Raw genomic sequence first — 6,000 nt, 5'->3', positions numbered from 1 at the left:
TTGTCGGACTTTTTCTTTTGCATTAGTTCTCATACAGTTACAGAACTTTTATCTGTTCTATACTTGTATCAGTTCTGGACTTATACAAGATCTGTATCAGAACTTGTATTGGGAGGGATCCAAAATTGGGGAGAATAGGCAACAACCCAGCTGAACTCTCTCAACATCCCCCTCTGAACAACTTTAAAATTACTCCTCAAACCGAATTTTAGAGGAGCAGAGCCCACAAAAGGTCAGAATGAGATATTTTTCCAAAAAACAATTTATGAAGTTAGCAGGAGAAGTTCCCCGACACTTAGGTAGGAGCCAGTCTGGAATAGGGCAGGAAGACCAGTGATGGGCCTTTGAGATGACCTTAAAAACATCATGACCAACAGTAGCAGCTTTGAGAGTTCTTAACCCAAAGACAGCAAGGAGATTGGATAATTGGTCAGAAAGAGCTTACAAGTAACCATTTGCTCATACCAGATGAAGCTGGTGCTGAGCCACAATGGCCCATAAACAGTTCTGGGTCACATTTCCAGCACAGAGAGGAGTACTTGTGGTTGGTCACCAAGGAGAAAGGGTCCTGGTTACAATTCTAAGACAAGAAGGAGCACTAGTACTTGTGACTAGAGGGGAACAGGGGCCTTTCCTGGGTAAAAAGTGGAGTGTAGATCAGAAGATCAGTGACTATGCCTCTCCCTAAATCATAACACCTTGAAAAGACCAGAATCTTGCACACCTCCAGAACCAGGTCTGAAAACAGCAGCACAATAAACCCTGATGTTTGAAATGATTATTACCTGTGTATCTACCTCTAACCTATTTTTCCACTGTCTATATGTATGTATGTATATATATCTATATATCTCTATCTATATCTATATCTCTATCTCTATCTATATCTATATCTCTATCTATCTATCTATATATATATATATTTCTCCCTTTTCACCCTGTCCCTCCTCAGTGTTTTGCTTTGCATTTTGACGTTGTTGTGTTCTCTTGAGTTTGTGTTTTGATGTTCCTGTTGCAATGGGAGCTTTGTATGGTCAGGGCATTTTTTTGTATGTGTGTTCGGGGTATGCATATGTGTGTGTGTGTGTGTGTGTGTGTGTGTGCATGCATATGTTTTGCCCATTTCCAAGCCTACTTCTTTACTTGTAAAGTTGAGCTCTGCTCCTGGTGTACAGAGGGTACTATTCCAAGCTTCTTCTGCTAGGGTTCAGAGGGATGGTCACTACCTTTCTGTACTGGGGCCTCTGTGGGTGGCAGCTTGCCTGATGCACTAGCATCACCTTTCCTCATCTAGCTGGCCACGCTAGGTCCCTCAAGTCCCGCTAGTCCTAAGTAGTAGCCTGTTGCAACAAGCCTGGAGGCCTTGTTGCTGGAATCTTGTGTTGCTGACATGTTGAGCTAGTACCACAAGGCCTAGGTTGCTGATCTGTGTTGGGGGTAGGGACCTCCTGCTATCTTATGATCTGAAAAAATGAATTCTTTATTCTGCTTTTCTATATTTATTTGGAAAGTTTTTTATCTCTTAACACATGGTCAATTTTTGTGAAGGTACCATGAACAGCTGAAATAAATATATATTCTTTTCTATTGTGATTCAATTTTCTCCAGAGGTCTATTATATCTTAGTTTTCTAAAGTTCTATTTATCTTCTTAACTTTTTTCTTATTTATTTTATGGTTAGATTTACCTGGCTTTGTGAGGGGAAAGTTGAGGGTCCCTCACTATTATAGTTTTACTAGTTCCTTCTATAACTCATTTAACTTTTCCTTTAAGAATGTGGCTGTGATGCCATTTGGTACATATATGTTCAATGTTGATACTACTTCATTGTTTATGCTACTTTTTAGTAAAATGTAGTTTCCTTGCTTATTTCTTTTACTTAGGTCTATTTTTCCTTTTTGCTTTATATGAAATCATGAATGCTACACCTGCTTTTTTAACCTTATTTGAATCATAATAGATTCTTCTCCAGTCCCCTATGTTTACTTTGTGTCTGCCTTTCTCTTTCAAGTGTGTTTCTTGTCAAAAACATATTGTTGAATTCTAGTTTTTAATCCATCCTTCTATCTATTTCCATTTTATGGGTGTATTCATTCCATTCACATTTACTGTTATAATTATTCCCTGTATATTTTCTTTCATCCTATTTTTTCACCATCTATCCTTCTCTCTCTCTTCTACCCTATCCTTCTTCAAAATTCTGTTTTTGGTTCTGATCACTGCCTCCCTTCTATTAGCCACATCCCTTTTTCTTGTTCCCTTCATGTACTAATTCCTTGTAAGATAAGATAGGTTTCTGTACCCTACAGTGTGTATGTTAATCTCACTTTGAGCCAATTATGATGAGAGTAAGGTTAAAGCATTGTCTGCCACCCTCACATCCTCTCCTACATTGTAAAAGCTACTCTTTTTGTGCCATTTTTCAAGAGATAATTTTTTTCCAGTCTTCCTCTTCCTTTTTCTTCTTTCATTGTATCCCTCTTTATTCCCTCTTTATTTGATTTTTTGGGTAATTATCTCATCATAGTCTTCTCACACCTGGGCTTTCTGCTTATGTATACTCCTAACTGCTTTGATAATGATAAAAGTCTTAGAAGTTACCATGATCATCTTCCTATAAAGGAATGCAAACATTTTAACCTTATTGAATCCTTATAATTTCTCATTTAAGTTTTTTTATGCTTTTCTTGAATCTTATATTTGAAAGTCAAATTTTCTATTTAGCTCTGGTCTTTTTCTAAGGAATGTTTGAAAGTCCTCATCTTCATGAAGTATCCAATTTTTCCCCCGCAGGATTATACTAAGTTTTGTTGGATAGGTTATTCTTGGTTGCATTCATAGCTCCATTGTCTTATGGAATATCATGTTCTAAATCCTTAAATCCCCTGATCCTTTTGTGTGTGTGTGTGTGTGTGTGTGTGTGTACACCTTGGTAATTTCGGGGTATGCATGTGTGTGTATGTGTGTGCTCTTCAGAGAAAGAAGAGCAATAATAAAGACAAGACTCTGTATGTATGTATATGTTCATGCATTTATATTGTACAAGAACGAGAGATACTATCAAAGAAAGGATATCAAAAGCTTTGTTGAAATTTGATTAATTAGATCCACAGTTATTTGACTTTCTAGAATCTCCTGCTGCTAATGCCCTCCCTCCCCAAACTATCTTATGTTTATTTGTATTGCACATACCTTGATTGTGTGTGTGTGTGTGTGTGTGTATGTGTGTGTGTGAGCATGTGAGTGCTTGTGGGTTTTCTTTCCCCCAAAATATGAGCTCCTTCAGAGCAGGAACTGTTTCACTCTTGCCTTTATATTCTCAATGTCTGGAAGATGGCAGCTGGAAAGCAGGGACTTATGTGAGCTCCCCACCAGGTCCCTCCAAAAACCTATAAAAATGGCTCTGAACAAATTCTAGAACTTCAGAACCCACAAAATAGCAGAGGGAAGCAGGGATCCAGCCCAAGACTGCCTGGATAGTCACTGGATAATGTCTATCGCCCACGGAGCGGAGAGGAGTGGAGCTCAGCGTGGGCAGCCACAGGACCAACCAGACAGAGAGCTGGGCAGGAGAGGCCCTAGCGCCCTGAATCAGTGAGCTGTGGCAGTTACCAGACTTCTCAACCCACAAATACCAAAGACATCAGAGAAGGTAAGTGGGAAAAGCTGCAGGGACAGAGTTCATGGTTTGGCCACTGCCCCAGGGGCAGTGGTGGAGGTGCAGCTACAGAACTACAGCTGCAGTTGCTTCTGGCCCCAGGCCCACCTGGTGGGAGGTATTAAGTGGTGGATCAGAGCAAGAGTGTAGAACCTGCTTAAGATTTGTGTCAGGTCTGGTTTGGTGGGTCTTGGGGAAGGAGCAGTACTGGTGTGGCAGAGATGGCTATATAGAAATAGCTCTGAAATCAACAGCACATTCCCTCAAGCTTGGAACAAAGTACCCTTTGCTCTACAAGCAGTCATTCCCAGATGAAAAAACTCAAAGGTCAAGTAAGTTGACTGGGAACATGGCCAGGCAGTGAAAATACACTCAGATTCAGTCTCAGACTTTGGAATCTTTCTTTGGTGACAAAGAAGACCAAAACATACAGCCTGAAGAAGTCAACAAAGTCAAAGAGCCTACACCAAAAGCCTTCAAGAAAAACATGAATTGGTCCCAGGCCATGGAAGATCTCAAAAAGGAGTTGGAAAAGCAAGTTAGAGAAGTAGAGGAAAAAATTGGGACGAGAAATGAGAATGATGCAAGAAAACCATGAAAAACAAGTCAATGACTTGCTAAAGGAGACCCAAATAAATACTGAAAAAAATATTAAAGAAAACAACACTTTAAAAAATAGACTAACTCAAATGGCAAAAGAGCTCCAAAAAGCCAATGAGGAGAAGAATGTCTTGAAAGGCAGAATTAGCCAAATGGAAAAGGAGGTCCAAAAGACCACTGAAGAAAATGCTACCTTAAAAATTACATTGGAGCAAGTGGAAGCTAGTGACTTTACGAGAAATCAAGATATTGTAAAACAGAACCAAAGGAACGAAAAAGTGGAAGACAACGTGAAATATCTCATTGGAAAAACCACTGACCTGGAAAATAGATCCAGGAGAGATCATTTAAAAATTATTGGACTACCTGAAAGCAATGATCAAAAAAAGAGCCTAGATATCATCTTTCAAGAAATTATTAAGGAGAACTGCCCTGATATTCTAGAGCCAGGGGTTAAAATAGAAATTGAAAGAATCCACAGATGGCCTTCTCAAAAGGATCCCAAAAAGAAAACTCCTAGGAATATTGTCACCAAATTCCAGAGCTCCCAGACCAAGGAGAAAGTACTGCAAGCAGCCAGAAAGAAACAATTTGAGTATTGTGGAAAAAACAATCAGGGAAATACAAGATCTAGCAGCTTCCACATTAAGGGACTGAAGGGCTTGGAATACAATATTCCGGAGGTCAATGGAGCTAGGATTAAAACCAAGTATCACCTACCCAGCAAAACTGAGTATCATGCTCCAAGGCAAAATATGGATTTTCAATAAAATAGAGAACTTTCAACCTTTCTCAGTGAAAAGACCAGGGCTGAAAAGAAAATTTGACTTTCAAACATAAGAATCACGAGAAAAATGAAAAGGTAAACAAAAAAGAGAAATCATAATGGACTTACTAAAGTTGAACTGTTTTGTTTACATTCCTATATGGAAAGATGATGTGTATGATTCATGAGGCCTCAATATCATAGTAGCTGAAAGGAATATGCATATATATATGTATATATATATACACACACATATATATATACACACATATATATATGTGTATGTGTATGCATATATATATACATATGCATGTGTCCATGTATGTATATATGTAGGTATATATGTAGGTATATATATATATATACATATACATATGTATACACACACACACACATATATACACATATGTATATGTATAGACAGAGGTCACAGGGTGAGTTGAATAGGAAGGGATGATATCTAAAAAAATAAAATCAAATTAAGGGATAAGAGAGGAATATATTGAGAGAGGGAGAAAGGGAGAGATAGAATGGGTTAAATTATCTCTCACAAAAGTGGCAAGACAAAGCAGTTCTCTAGGAAGGGAAGAGAGGGCAGGTAAGGAGGAATGAGTAAATCTTGCTCTCATCGGATTTGACCTGAGGAGGGAATACCATACACACTCAGTTGGGTATCTTACCCGACAGAAAAGAAGGAGGAAGATGATAAAAAAAGGCGGGACGACAGAAAGGAGGGCAGACGGAGGAGGAGATAATCAAAAACAAACATTTTCAAAAAGGGACAGGGTCAAGGGAGAAAATTCAATAAAGGGGGATAGGTTAGGAAGGAGCAAAATATAGTTGATCTCTCACATGAGTATTGTGGAAGGGTTTTACATAATGATATGCGTGTTGCCTATGTTGAATTGCTTGCCTTCTTAGGGAGGTTGGGCAGGGAGGGAAGAGGGGAGAGAATTTGGAACTCAAAGTTTTAAAA

The sequence above is a fragment of the Trichosurus vulpecula genome, chromosome 4, assembly GCF_011100635.1.
Source record: "Trichosurus vulpecula isolate mTriVul1 chromosome 4, mTriVul1.pri, whole genome shotgun sequence".
NCBI classification, from domain to species: domain Eukaryota; kingdom Metazoa; phylum Chordata; class Mammalia; order Diprotodontia; family Phalangeridae; genus Trichosurus; species Trichosurus vulpecula.
This window is presented reverse-complemented; position numbering follows the sequence as displayed.